The 14,612-nt window shown below is 37.8% G+C and overlaps 1 protein-coding gene across 2 annotated transcripts in view; it reads right to left on the reverse strand.

Annotated features, from left to right (window-relative positions):
• The window catches only part of lrmda (leucine rich melanocyte differentiation associated), a 973,974-nt gene that overhangs the window by 48,583 nt on the left and 910,779 nt on the right, over nucleotides 1–14,612 (reverse strand). The gene's annotated exons all lie outside the window — the stretch shown is intronic.

Here is a 14,612-nt window from a genome sequence, read left to right on the forward strand (position 1 = left end):
AACTCAGTATGTGTGTAGTGAAGCACCCCACAGTATACCGCTCTGTTCTAGAAAGTTTAATTCTTCACGAAGAATAAGTTATCTGACCGACGCAAAGGATGGATTAAACAGCATTTGTTCCTGAATATTCTCCTCTCAATTCCCTCTTGCAAATAAAAGAGATTACAGAGGAAATTTAATTCTTGTGGGAAATAAATTTTTGACTGAAGAGAGAAATCACACTAAGAAGCTAATTTAAGAATGATGAAATTAATTTGGGTGACATTTATTCTATTTAACAAAAATGGTGACAAAACATATAGTGGCTCTGTTACTAGCAGATAAGAAGCAAGTAATTTAAGGCTGGGCATAGCTACCGTTGCCAACGATTTAATCCTCCTGATACAACATCCCTTGTGACCTATCATTAAAGGTTTAGAGTAAAACTGACAATTATTATTAGCTGGTAATTGGATTTTGGAGATTCAGTACAAAGTTAGGATAATTTAAATGACTGCTGACATTGGAAAGATTATGTAAGCGTTCTTACATCAGCAGTATTTATCAATATATATTAGAAGGGGGTGGAGAAACCAAGTGTTATTACTGTTGTATGAAACAAAATAGTGAAATGGTTGAAAGTTTTTAAGTACCTCTAACAAAAGAAAGAACAAAAATGATGTATTTGAAGGACTAAAAAGAACAATATCCCCAAGTGGCATGTTTGCTTCAAAGCACAAACAATGTCAGAAAAAAGTTATTGCAATGTGAATATGGCATCGTATTTAGTAAGCTGATATTAACACATCTGTTGGCACTCTTCACCCTAAATCTAAAATTTGCCCTAATCACAAGGCTGCTTCCTATGTGATTTATTTCTATTTTTGAAGAAGAAGCCAACTTGGTTAGATAATCTTGGTTAGATAATGGTAATAATGAAATATATGGGGTGCTAGCTTGAAGCATAGACTATGTAACATTTTTTTCCAAATTAAATTAGAAATCACACCAGACTGGCAAAAGAATAAAACCTGAAATACAAGAAGGCAGGCTGGAGTTTTAAAAACCTTCCTCACTATGGCATAGAAGAGTCCTGGCATCAGAGTATTAAAATGAATAATTATGGAGAGGAGAACATGTTTATATGGAAAACATGTTTATAAGCATCCATACTGAAATTCAGAAAATAAAAAAACCCTGTCAGTTACCAATGCCTAAGGACAAAGTCCTCAGAGCTATGAAATCCAACTCATCAGGGAAGTTCCAGATTAGGTAAAACTGCATTAGCAGCACAGCAACTGCCTGAGTTTTTAAATAACTTTTTTTATAAAATGAATCTGGATGACCAAAATTGAAGAGTCACTGTAACTCTCTTCTCTACTACAAGATGGGTCAAAATGTCTCTTTTCTGTTTTCCATAAGAATCATATAAAACGGGGAACATATTACTTTAAAACAACCCAAAGATGGAAGGGATTCCAAGATGATATCTTTCAGTAAAATTCTGGACTACAAGTATCCATGACAGTTAGTCGAGACAAAAGTATATCCAAGTTATAGTTGTTGAATAGAAACAACTTAATGGTCAGATAGTCACATGTTATACATTTTACAATGTGCTTAATGTAAAGTATCTCCTAGGGTATCAGATTATCATTTAGTCTCTACATTGTCACACACATATAAATAAATATTCAAATAACCTCAGCATCTTCTTTTGCTCCTCTTATGGGCACATCTTTCCTATCCTGAAGCTCCTTCCTTATAAGCATGCTTTTCTGTATAGTGTATAGTAATCACTGGCATTACAACACTTTTCTTTTTATATTGAAATCCTAATGGACCAAGAACACAGGATGCCATAAGCCATATCTATCCTCCAGTTGCTATCAAAGAAATACTCTCTCCCTGTATAAAATTGTCAAGACTGCATCCTGAGCCCAACCACCGCACAACTCTGAAGGCATGTCAACTGCATGAAGTCATTGTATAAAGGCTATTTAATTCCTTTAGCAGGTTTGCTTTTGTAAATCAGTGTTTTTTTGTTCTTGTTAGGCAATGACAGTACAGTGGAACATTGGAGCTATTGCAGATCCACAATTACCTGAAAGTGTTGAGGAGTGGAAGGAGTCCTCCACACGTGATTTATGACACATCTGCCTCAAAGGTTTTCCAGTGTGTTTTAGAAATCCCACCAATCTGGCACTGGCAGAAGAGTTGCCATGTTTTCAAGTTATACTTTTTGACTATAATTGATGTCAGTACACTAAAAATAGTGTTTGATTATCCACCTTGTCACACGGCCGCGTGGATGGATAGATCTATGTTCCTGGGCTGAAATTCCACTGATCAATCCCATTTAGATCACTTCGTCAGTAGGTGAATGTTGTGTTAGTGTGTAGGAAATTCAACTGATTCAATGTTGCTACTCTAGTTGGGATAAATAATCCTATTTAGGCTTGGTTTCTCCCACTTTCCATTTCCTTTCATCTTTGATCCTGAACATGAAGAATTTTGCATCGTTTTGGTAAGCTCTTCTGAAAAACAAGCTCAGACATAGATGATATCTTCACATCCCTAGTTATTTTAAATGTATGTTTTATTATCTTTATCTGAAATATTATTTATTGTCTAAGTGACACTTGTGGAAAGAGAATATATAATACCATGAATAAATAAATGCGAATAAATAAATAACATGGAATGGGGAGCTTCTCAAAGGATATTAGAAATTATGTATGTAACACAGCCAGCCCAGGAAAATAAAAAATTATATTCTTAGAAGCAACTATTGATGGTATCTAGAGAGAGTTCTACAGCCAAATTCTTATTGATGTGAATAAAAAATGCCTGGGATTTGTCATTTCAGAGTGCAGGACAGGAATTTAACTGATGGGATGTTCTTTTAAAAAGAAAATTAATTAATCCCTGCTCTGCTTATTTATTTATTTAGGGAAAAGACAGAATCTCAACACCTCCTTTGCCTTAGTCTTGTCCAGTGGTTCTCAACCTGTGGGTTCCCAGGTGTTTTCACCTACAATTCTCAGAAATCCCAACCAGTTTACCAACTGTTAAGATTTCTGGGAGTTGAAGGCCAAAACATCTGGGGACCCACAGGTTGAGAACCACTGGTGTTCAACCCAAGCAATATGGAGTGGACAAGGCAATAGGGAAAATGCAACCCAAAATAGGTTTATGGAGGATCTTGTCAAATGTCTTACTGAAATCATGATGTATTACATTCACAGCATTCCCTGTATCTATCAAACTTGTAACACTATCAAAAAAAGAGATCAGTTTAGTCTGGCATGACTTCTTTCTGAGAAATCTATGCTGACTTTTAGTAATCACAGCCTTCTGTTTTAAGTGATTACAGACTGCCTCCTAAATGATCTGCTCCAGAATCTTTCCTGGTATTGATGTTAGGCTGACTGGATGGTAATTGTTTGGGCATTCCTTTTTCCCTTCTTGAAAATAGGGCCAACATTTGCTCTTCCCCAGTCTGCTGGGATTTCTCCTGTTCTCCAATAATTCTCAAATATTATTGCCAGTGGTTCTGAAATTACTACTGTTAGTTCATTCAGTACCCTTGAATGTAGATCATCTGGCCATGGAGACTTGAATTCATTAAGAGTATCCAGGTACCTCTGAGGATGCCTGCCACAGATGTGGGTGAAACGTTAGGAAAGAATACTTCTGGAACATGGCCACACAGCCTGAAAGATATACAACAACCCTATCCAGGTATTCCTTGACAACTTCCTTACTTATTTTTGGTTACATTTTCCCTATTGACTCGTCCCCTCCATATTGCTCAGTTTGAACACTGGTTTCTTTTTGGGAGAAGACTGTACAGTACTGTCCCTTGAATCTCAAGTCAGTCCGGTGAATACCAGGGTAGTTAGACAAATAGGTGGATTTACTATAAGATAGTTTCATGTACTGTAAACTCAAATATTGTTGTTTTTACCAGCTCGGTAAAAAGAAATCTTGCTCCTTGCTCTCCATCTGTCAGTTGAATTTGTGGGTGGGCCAGTGATTCTGTCTGCTCTACAAGTAGAAGGAGCTATGATATGCTACATATTCCTGTATTTACCTCCTACTATGGAAGCCCTGGTGACTTCACACTCTCAGCATCGTTGGTCAGAATATTGTTGCCAAGTGGAGAAGGGAATTACAATGACAACAGTAAAAGGGTCAAAGGGGGTCATACACTTCCTATTTAATTATGGCGGAAATGCAGAGTGTCAAGCAAACTTAAAACTTAAAAAGAGGAAATATAACTCAACATTTACAAATGTTCTTCCCTTGGTAAATACAATTAGTGTCACTACGATTTTATAACCACAGCATTCTTAAGTAAAACTTTCATATTGTGGCTGTGACATTAAGAATTTACTTAACCACACTGTGCATTTCATTAGAGCAGAAGCAAAGAAGGCACCAGGAACTTAGAACCAACTGAAGAGCCTGATGTAGACATTGTCAAAGAAATTGCTAGGAAATCTGCACATCTATTCCAGCAATTGTTCATCCAATGTGTAAGGGTTATTTTTTTTTTTGCCTGTACAAGTTTCAGTGCTATGAAATATAAACAAAGAAATTGAACTGAGACTGTGGCAGAGCACCAAAATGAACCAAAGGAAACAAGAGGCCCCACAACATTGGCTCTAAAGTTCTAAAAAAGAGACATCTAATTTTGATTAAATATAGTATCTTACCTACATAAAAATCCATGAAGCAAGTTATCCTAATTCCGGAAAAATCAGCTAGCGCAATGAAAGGTAGTAGCATCTATGTTCTATGTTTTCACAAAGGCAGAATAAGCCCAGGTTAAATAGCTTATTTAGGGCTGCAACCTATCTGATTGATGTCATAGACCTTTAGAGTGTCATGGAGTGTCATATGAAACGTCTTACTACTGACTGACCAAAGTTCAAAGTGAGAGGTAAGGTCATTTGGTTGTGTTAATGTATAAGGAGTGGTTTTAATTTTAGAAAATATTACTGCTCCTCAGCACAGGGGTGAAGAACATTTTTTAATTACCTTGTTCTTCACCTCCAACCTGAAGCAAAAGGTGAACATCTCTGTTCATCACATTTGTCTCTTTCACAATGTGTTTCTTTCTAAAGAGAAAGTGAACACCAGCAGTTAGAACACTTTAACACCATGATTGACTTTTCAATATTTGTGAACCTTGGATACTTAGAAAGAAGGTGGGTTGGGAAGTTATGAACTGAAACTCCAAGTTGGAAGTGTCTGGTGATTTTTCTCAACTCAATATTAACCCCCTGAACACCACTCCTACAATTCATAAAATCCGATTCAAAATCAAAAAGTAGGAATCAACAAACTACTAAACGTCTGAGGTTGATGAATGTCCATAGTCATTTTAGGATATTTTTGACAAGCTAATATCAGAATATTTTTACTAGTTATTCTGGATAGCCAAGTTTTAAACTGATAGAAACCATGCATGTTTCATTCCATCATGCTGTATTTGAATTGAAACAATCTCCTTGGGCTTCTATTAGCTCACTGGAGAAAATGATGGATACTTGCATCATACTTTCCTTTTACATGTAGCAAAGCTAGTATTACACTATGAAACATGATTTTTGTTCCTGGGTTATAAATGTGATTTCCTAATTGGTACGATCATAAAAACATGGGAAAAGTTTATTAAACTGCAAAAACTTTTTTGTAGGACATCCTGCAGCTCATATTGCTATAGTTTTTCAATGAAAATCGCATACAACCTGATCTGATGGGCCGCTAAAATTGCCAAACATCATAGCAAATCCGGCAGTTTTTCAATAAATATCTACTAGAGTCTCAACTAATTCAACATAGGGTTGTTGTATGTCTTTCGGGCTGTGTGGCCATGTTCCAGAAGTATTCTCTCCTGACGTTTCGCCCACATCTATGGCAAGCATCCTCAGAGGTTGTGAGGTATGGATAAACTAAGTAAGGAAAGGAAAGAATATATATCTGTGTAGAGTCCAGGGTGTGGCAAGAGTCCTTTGTCACTGGGAGCCAGCATTAATTTTTCAGTTAATCATCCTAATTAGCATTGGAAATGTTTTGTCTCTTGCCTGGGGGCATTCTTTGTTCAGTCAAGCCCTCAGAGTGTTGGTTCCCATCTACTGTTTTGATTTTGGAGTTTTGTAATACTGGTAGCCAGATTTTGTTCATTTTCATGGTTTTTTCCCTTTCTCTTGAAGTTGTCCACATGCTTGTGGATTTCAATGGCCATGAAAGCCTTCGACAACACATAATTCAACATAGTTTGTGGCAGTCACAAAAACAAAGTTTCTGGAGTATAGCAACTACTTTCAAAGTAAGCGCTGCACAATTAAACAGGAAATAACATGTTCAAACCAGGAACAGAAAAATTTTCAAATTTTGTTATGTACGACCTCATCAGATGGGAGTAGAATCGGCGGCATGCTCCAGTTCGCCTTTCCTTTAATCACGGAGGCTGCCAGCTCCCATTACACAATGCACAGGTACTTCTGGCAGGGCTCCATGCTTAAAGGGAAGGTAAAGTGGAGCATGCAGGAACAATCACGGGAAGCTGGGTGGTTGAATTCCATGGGATGGTGACTTGGATAAGTCAGGTGATGTGGGGCATGGGGCGATGGGTTCCCCATGCTACCCAACGTGCACTGCTAGAGTTGCCACAATGCACAATGCATGGTGATTCCAGCGGCCTTTGGGATGAGGTCCCTAGTGTTGGGAAGGCATATTAGAGAACTGGACTGGCGACAGGGTTGAATTCTCGTCCACCAAATCTCCCATAAACTCTTCCATTAGTATTTTTCTCCTGCTTTCAACCATAGCCTATCATAGTAGTTTCTTCTCCTATATGACTGTTCACTGTGACCATACTCTCCAAGCAAAAAATATTTAAACATATGCTCTATTTGGAATTAAACCCAAATAATTGAGCTCTATGTCTAAGCATACAAACTCATTCGATTATGCAAATCTGTCTCTTTTATTTTAAAGACAAACTGGGGAGAGGGAGTTTTTTTAGAGGCAATGTAATATGTGAGCATTTCACAGCACAAAATAGGTCCCCTTTGCTTTATCAGCCACTGTTATACTTTCACACTCTGAACAAATCAATGGAGCTATTAAGAAGGTTGAATATTATGTAATCTGACAACAGTATCAATAAACCATTCTGTGTACAGACTATCAATATGCAAGTTTATACTCAACTAAATATTTACATGTAACTAAAGAGAGAGAGAGATGTTCCAATCTAATCTGTATTGGTAATGTTGACAATATTAAATATCTGATGCAGGACTTAGGAAGCCAAGATTTATTTCATCCATCAGAACTGTAACCCGGAATGCTACAAAATCTATAACACCTTCTTTTAATGACAGAACCAATAAGCATTCAGATTTCAAATAGACAGTAATCATGACAACATAACTATCTGAAATGAACAAATATGTTTACTTTATAAAATAAAATAAAGTTTAATAATGTGCAAAATCCCAAGGAAGCTTGCCTTAACTGGACAAAGGGAGAGGCTGTGGGTTTGAAATACTGGCTTGGCCATTGAAATCTTTCTTCATTTGGGCCATTTATTTTCAGTCCAACCTACTTCAGTGGGTATATTATGGGAATAAACATAGTGTAATCCCTATGGATGCCACACAATCTCTTTGGGAGCAAATGTAGAACATGGATAAAATTTCCTTCCTAGTAGCATTTAGATTTAAGAGGAAAACTGGGAACATGTTCTTATTTTGTGATAATGTGGTTTTGCTGTGTAGGAAAAAATACTATTGGGCAAAATATGCAACTAAGTTAGCGTATTTGCTGTATAAAATATCCCGAACAACATATAATATAAAAGGCCAGAATATAAAAATCACTATAACAAGTCCAAAATAAGAAAATAACACAAATTTTTCACCCTATAACCTTATAAATTCTATTTCACATTTGCCCAAGATTAGAAGACTTTCTGCCTCACATGGAACACAAAAGCTGATAAATGCAAATAACAAAAACAAAAAAAGAAAGAATGTAAAACTGATATTTTACTGCTATGACTTAAAAATATATTGAAACTTATATAGCCCAGTATTCAGCTTAGCCAACAGTCAGGAATTCTAGTGCTAAAGTCTCAAACATTAGGAAAACCAAAATGTGGGAATTGCTGTACTTACCCCCCCCCCCCCCCCCCCACACACACACACACACCTGCATATAGGGATTCCCCAAAGGCAGGGGAAATGCTCATTGTATTTTTCCTTAGAAAGTCTGGTTATGGTTTATTCTGCGAAGCACAGCAAATGGCTGAAGAAACTTCTTTTAGGTAAAAGGAAAGGGGTACTAGAAGAAAGACAAAGGTTGAAAACTGTATCCCCACAAGGAGAAAGGCTTCTTATCAACATATTGCTCCATTTTTTTTCGTGTCAGGAGCAACCGGAGTTGCTTCTGGAGTGAGAGAATTGGCTGTCTGCATGGACGTTGCCCAGGGGACATCCGGATGTTTTGATGTTTTACCATCCTTGTGGGAGGCTTCTCTCATGTCCCCGATTGGAGCTGGAGCTGATAGAGGGAGCTCATCCGCGCTCTCCCCGGGTGGGATTCGAACATGGCAGCCTTCAGGTCAGCAACCCAACCTTCAAGTCACAAGGCTTTTATCCCCTAGGCCACCGGAGGCTCCACATATTGGTCCATAATTCTGATGAACAAACATTTCACTCACCCAAACCTTTCTTTGCCCTGCAGGGCAACAGTTTTGCAGAGTCAAATAGGAAGCTGGTATCCCAGAATGTCTTGCAGGTGAGCTTGTGCTTCCATATTTGAGTATTGGAAGCTAGGAAGAGCAGCATTTCTAAGTGAGGATGTCCAAGTCCAAACATTCTAAGCCAATATTTATTTATTTACTGTATTTATACCCCGCTTTTCTCACCCTGAAGGGGACTCAGAGCAGCTTACGCTAGTATACTATGATTAAGGTAAAGGTTTTCCCCTGACGTTAAGTCCAGTCGTGACCGACTCTGGGGGTTGGTGCTCATCTCCATTTCTAAGCCGAAGAGCCAGTGCTGTCCATAGACACCTCCAAGGTCATGTGGCCGGCATGACTGCATGGAGTGCCGTTACCTTCCCGCTGGAGCGGTACCTATTGATCTACTCACATTTGCATGTTTTTGAACTGCTAGGTTGGCAGGAGCTGGGGCTAACAGCGGGCGCTCATTCCGCTCCCAGGATTTGAACCTGGGACCTTTCGGTCTGCAAGTTCAGCAGCTCAGCGCTTTAACACACTGTGCCACCACCAGGGCCCAGTATACTATAAACATGTATAAACTTGTGTTGATGATGCATTATAACTTGCAATATGCTGTCATCTCCTGGCAGTATGATTGTGTGTATCATAAGAAGTGTGACTAATGACCTCATCACATTGATAGCCATGTGGCAGCGGAACAAATTGTGGGGCAGTGGGGTAAATCCATCACCTAGTGCTCTGCATTGCCTGCATTACCCACTTGTCCATCACACACCGGAAAGCGTACCTTTCTGGTCTGCTCCCACACTGTCCTAAGTATTTTTAATTTGAACATGGGTAGCATATCATGTTGAATTCCCCACTGTAGAACAGTTTGCCAATGCAGGCAGCATAGAGCCTCATCGGAAGTAGCTGTGCATCACGTGATGAGATCCAGCGGGCTCCATGCAATTGCATGGACAAAGTGTTCTACGACAAGGAATTTTGCCAATGTGATGAGGTCCTAAATCAGGACTGGTTGCAGGTGACTAAGTAAGTTTGAGTATGAACACTGTAGGTTTGGATACTAGAAGCTGGAAAAATCTATGAGATATCTGGTATAACATTCCAAAGCAAAGATGATCATCAGATTAAAATTTTAATTAGATAAAATGAATTTGATAATATACTGTGTCAAGGAAAAGGCCATCAAAATCTAACTTGAGAGATAGTTACAAAGAGTCCACATTTTTATGTTTTGATCTGAAATACCAGTGACCTAGCAAAAACAGTTTGCATTATCTCTGAAATGGACTTGGCTTCATATAGCACGAGCTCTTTGCCCCTTCTACATCATTCTGCAGACTGACACAATATACTGCTGATGTGCCAGGGATAAGATCAAATGTTATCTCGAAATAGGATCTCTTCAGCTAGAGGCAAGATGTGCTTGTGAGCTTAAGTCTCATAAAGCAGAAAGGGAATAAAAGAAAACAAAATTATTTCCTTTCTTTTCATCTTTAAAGGCAAACTCAGTATGGCTAAAGACACACGTTAACAAAAACTATGGGAAAATAGGGTTGTTGTATGTCTTTCGGGCTGTGTGGCCATGTTCCAGAAGTATTCTCTCCTGACGTTTCGCCCACATCTATGGCAGACATCCTCAGAGGTTGTGAGGATCCTCTGAGAATGCCTGGCATAGATGTGGGCAAAACGTCAGGAGAGAATACTTCTGGAACATGGCCACACAGCCCAAAAGACATACAACAACCTTGTGATCCCGGCCATGAAAGCCTTCGACAACACATGGGAAAATAATAGGGAGGTGAAACAACTTGTGCTTTTACATATTATGGATTTCAAATTATTTTCTTGACCTCAGAACCAAAATCACTTGAAATAATTTAAAAATGTAATTTCCCATTGATTCTATGGGAATTCCTCATTTTATCATTTTAAACTTCCTCCCTTCAAAATGGAAATACTGTATATACTCGAGTATAAGCCTAGTTTTTCAGCCCTTTTTTTAAGACTGAAAAAGCCCCCCTCGGCTTATACTCCGGCAAGGGTCCTGGTTGGCTTATATTTGGATCAGCTTATACTCGAGAATATATGGTACATTTATTATTTTTCTCTATTATTATTGGTATTATTACATTTATTATTTTTCTCTATTATTGTTGCTACTATTACATTTATTTTACTCTATTTTTATTATCATTATTATTAATACATTTATTATTTCACTCTGATCTTATTATTATTATTGCATTTATTATTTTATTTATTATTACTTGTATTATTTTCCTGTATTTATTATTATTATTATTACATGTATTATTTTACTCTATTATTATTAAAAGGATACATAAGAACATTGATATTGAAGAAGATGAGAATAATGATTTGATCAGAGTCGGACAGTCTTATCTTAAATTTGAGATTTATGTAAATATTCAAAAATATTTAACCTACTGATGCCTCAATTAATGTAATTTTATTGGTATCTATTTTTATTTCTGAAATTTAACACCCTCGGCTTATACTGGAGTCAACGTTTCCCAGTTTTTTTGTGGTAAAATTAGGTGCTTCGGCTTATATTCGGGTCGGCTTATACTCGAGTATATACGGTACATAAAGGTTACTGGGTCATGAACACTGATAATTAATTTCTCAAGGATTATTACGTATTTTTGAATTGTAGCCTGTTTCTATCTTATCTTTTTCCTGTATTTTTGTACATAAAAAGATATTTTATTCTTATTAAGTTAAGCTCTTCTCTCATCATTTTATCAGCTGGGGCCTTGGATATACTACTTCACACAACAGCAAAAATGCTCCTCTTCAATACTAGTTCTTTTCATTGGATTTGTGAAATTCCATGAGATTTCTCCATTGATTTTTTTTTTTTGGCTTTTGCTTTCCAGGAAAAGTGTATCTTGGGATACTGTGCATTACATGACATGGTTCCTTGGCTTAAGTAACTTTTTTAAAGAAAATCATTAGCAAACACTGTTTTCTTGCCCCCCCCCCCCCAAATAGGGAAAACTTAATGAGAAACATCTGTTATGGATGCCATAGAAAGGGAATCTGACCTTTGTAGTATTATTTCTTTTTAATAGTGGAACCATTATGTCCATCTATATTAAGCAATATTTACATTTACTTTGAGCAGACACTGGCCCTAATTCAGATAAAATGTCCAACTGGAAAAAAGGACTGTGTTACTCATATATTATTTGTTCCCTTGGTTTCTAGGTCGCTCAACCATTAAAATCTTTACCGTAATCTTAGCCAATGTGTTAACTATGCCTCATTTAGGTTTTACAATGGGAAGAAAAGTAAAAGTATTTGCCATTTGTAAATGGAACTAGCAGTTGTCATCTGAACTACAACAAAAAATCCACTGATGACCATCAGTAGTAGATAAAGGTAAAGGTTTCCCCCTGACATTAAGTCCAGTTGTTTCCGACTCTGAGGGTTGGAGCTCATCTCCATTTCTAAGCCAAAGAGCCAGCATTGTCCGTAGTCACCTCCAAGGTCATGTGGCCGGCATGACTGCATGGAGCGCCATTACCTTCCTTCCAAAGAGGTACATATTGATCTGCTCACATTTGCATGTTTTCAAAATGCTAGGTTGGCAGAAACTGGGGCTCACCCTGCTCCCTGGATTGGCAGAAACTGGGGCTAACAGCAGGAGCTCACCCTGCTCCCTGGATTCGAACTGCCGACCTTTCAGTCAGCAAGTTCAGCAGCTCAGCGGTTTAACCCGCTGTGCCACCAGGGGTTCCCCATCAGTAGTAGATAAACTTTATTTCAGATTTCCCAAACTTAAAGGTGGAAACCATAAATATAACTGATTTTGTTAAAATGACCCAGCATACAACAAATAGTTCAAATTGAGCTGGGTTGCTGTAAGTTTTCCGGGCTGTATGAGCACTGGAATGAAGAATGAAGGTTATGAGCACTAAAATTAAGATACATTTCCCACTTTCCAGTCCATTTCTTTTTCAAAAGCTAACCCTCACAAAATCCTATATGGATTTATGAGATTTTTGGTACAGTCTTCTGCTTGCCAAGACCTATAATCCAGTTATCTGCATATTAAAATAATTACCAGTTTTATCAGATTTAGGGGGGAAATGCTTTAGGCTATTATTGAACCAATATTATGGGGAAACATATAGCAAAAGGTAAGTAGCTCAGCTTGTTAAAGAATATAAAACTAGGAAGTGAACTCTTATTTCTTGGCTTAGTGGAAAGGTATTTCCAGTAAAGAACCCTGACAACTTTAGTTCCATCATCCATGCTCTTTCTCTGTAGCCAGAAAACTATTACAGTAGAGTCTCACTTATCCAAGCCTCACTTATCCAAGGTTCTGTATTATCCAAGGCAATCTGCCTTTTAGTAGTCATTGTTTTTGTAGTAAATGTTGCAATGTTTTGGTGCTAAATTCATAAATACAGTAATTACTACATAACATTACTGTGTATTGAACTGCTTTTTCTGCCAATTTCTTGTAAAACATGATGTTTTGGTGCTTAATTTGTAAAATCATAATGTAATTTTATGTTTAATAGGCTTTTTTCTTAATCCCTCCTTATTATCCATGATTTTTGCTTATCCAAGGTTCTGCCTGCCCGTTTATTTTGAATAAGTGAGACTCTACTGTACTGTTGCTACAACGGGAGTTCGTGGGACAAGTTTATGGTGGATTGGGGATTCAAATCTGTAAAGAAGATAGCAAAGGCATTCGGGTAAATAATCCAGCTTTTCCTCAACATTATTTGAAGTGGCTGAAAAAGGGATTGATCAATTGATTCTTCAAAATTATTTCAAAAGTTGCAATACAAAATATTATTAAAATACATTAACTTATTGTCTGAAGATGCCAGTCACAGATGCAGACAAAACGACAGGAGCAAATGCTGCTAGAAAATGGCCATACAGCCTGAAAACATCACAATACCCCAATTTGTTATTTTTTTTTTCAAACTCTAGTCTGGCTTCTCAACAGTCTGAGGGACTATGAACAGGCCCTCTGTTTAAAAAGTTTGAAGATCCCTGCGCTAGAATATTTTGGGGCACTGAAGTTGGAAGTCAAAATATGTTGTCACGATATCTAAATATTTTATTAAGAGAGGGAAGAAGGGAAGGAAGGAGAGAATCACAGAATCTTAGAAAATGAAGAAGTAAAAAAAGGCCTACCAACAGTGCATCTAGACCAGACATGGGCAAACTTTGGGTCTCCAGTGTTTTGGACTTCAGCTCTCACAATTCCTAACAGCCTATAGGAATTGTGGGAGTTGAAGTCCAAAACACCTGGAGGGTCCAAGTTTGTCCATGCCTGATCTAGATGGTACAATTAATGCATCTTGACACCACTTTCAGTGCCATGGTTCGATGCTATGGAATCATGAGATTTGTAGTTTGGTGAGAGGCCAATGCTATTTGGCACAGGATAAAGATCTTATATAAAGTGATGTCAAACTGCACTTAGATGCACTTTAAGGGCCCTTCCACACAGCCATGTAACCTAGAATATCAAGGCAGATAATCCACTTTGAACTGGATTATCTGAGTCACACTGCCATATAATCCAGTTCAATGTAGATTTTATACAGCTGTGTGGAAGGGGCCTTAATACAACCCAATACTGTGTTTTTGTTGCTACTATGTTTCTTGAAGATGAATCTTACAGCAACCTTATCACAGTTTTCTTTGTTATTGCTATTGGCCAAGATCATTAAATGGGTTTCCATGGTGCTTTGAGATTTTGGTCCTGATTTCCAGGAATCCTGTATCAAAATCAGTGTCAGGGGACAGGGCGCGTGATGGGTGGTTTTCTTCAAACACCATCGATCATCAGCTCCGGATCATCAGCACCCTG

Source organism: Anolis carolinensis, chromosome 3, assembly GCF_035594765.1.
Source record: "Anolis carolinensis isolate JA03-04 chromosome 3, rAnoCar3.1.pri, whole genome shotgun sequence".
NCBI lineage: Eukaryota > Metazoa > Chordata > Lepidosauria > Squamata > Dactyloidae > Anolis > Anolis carolinensis.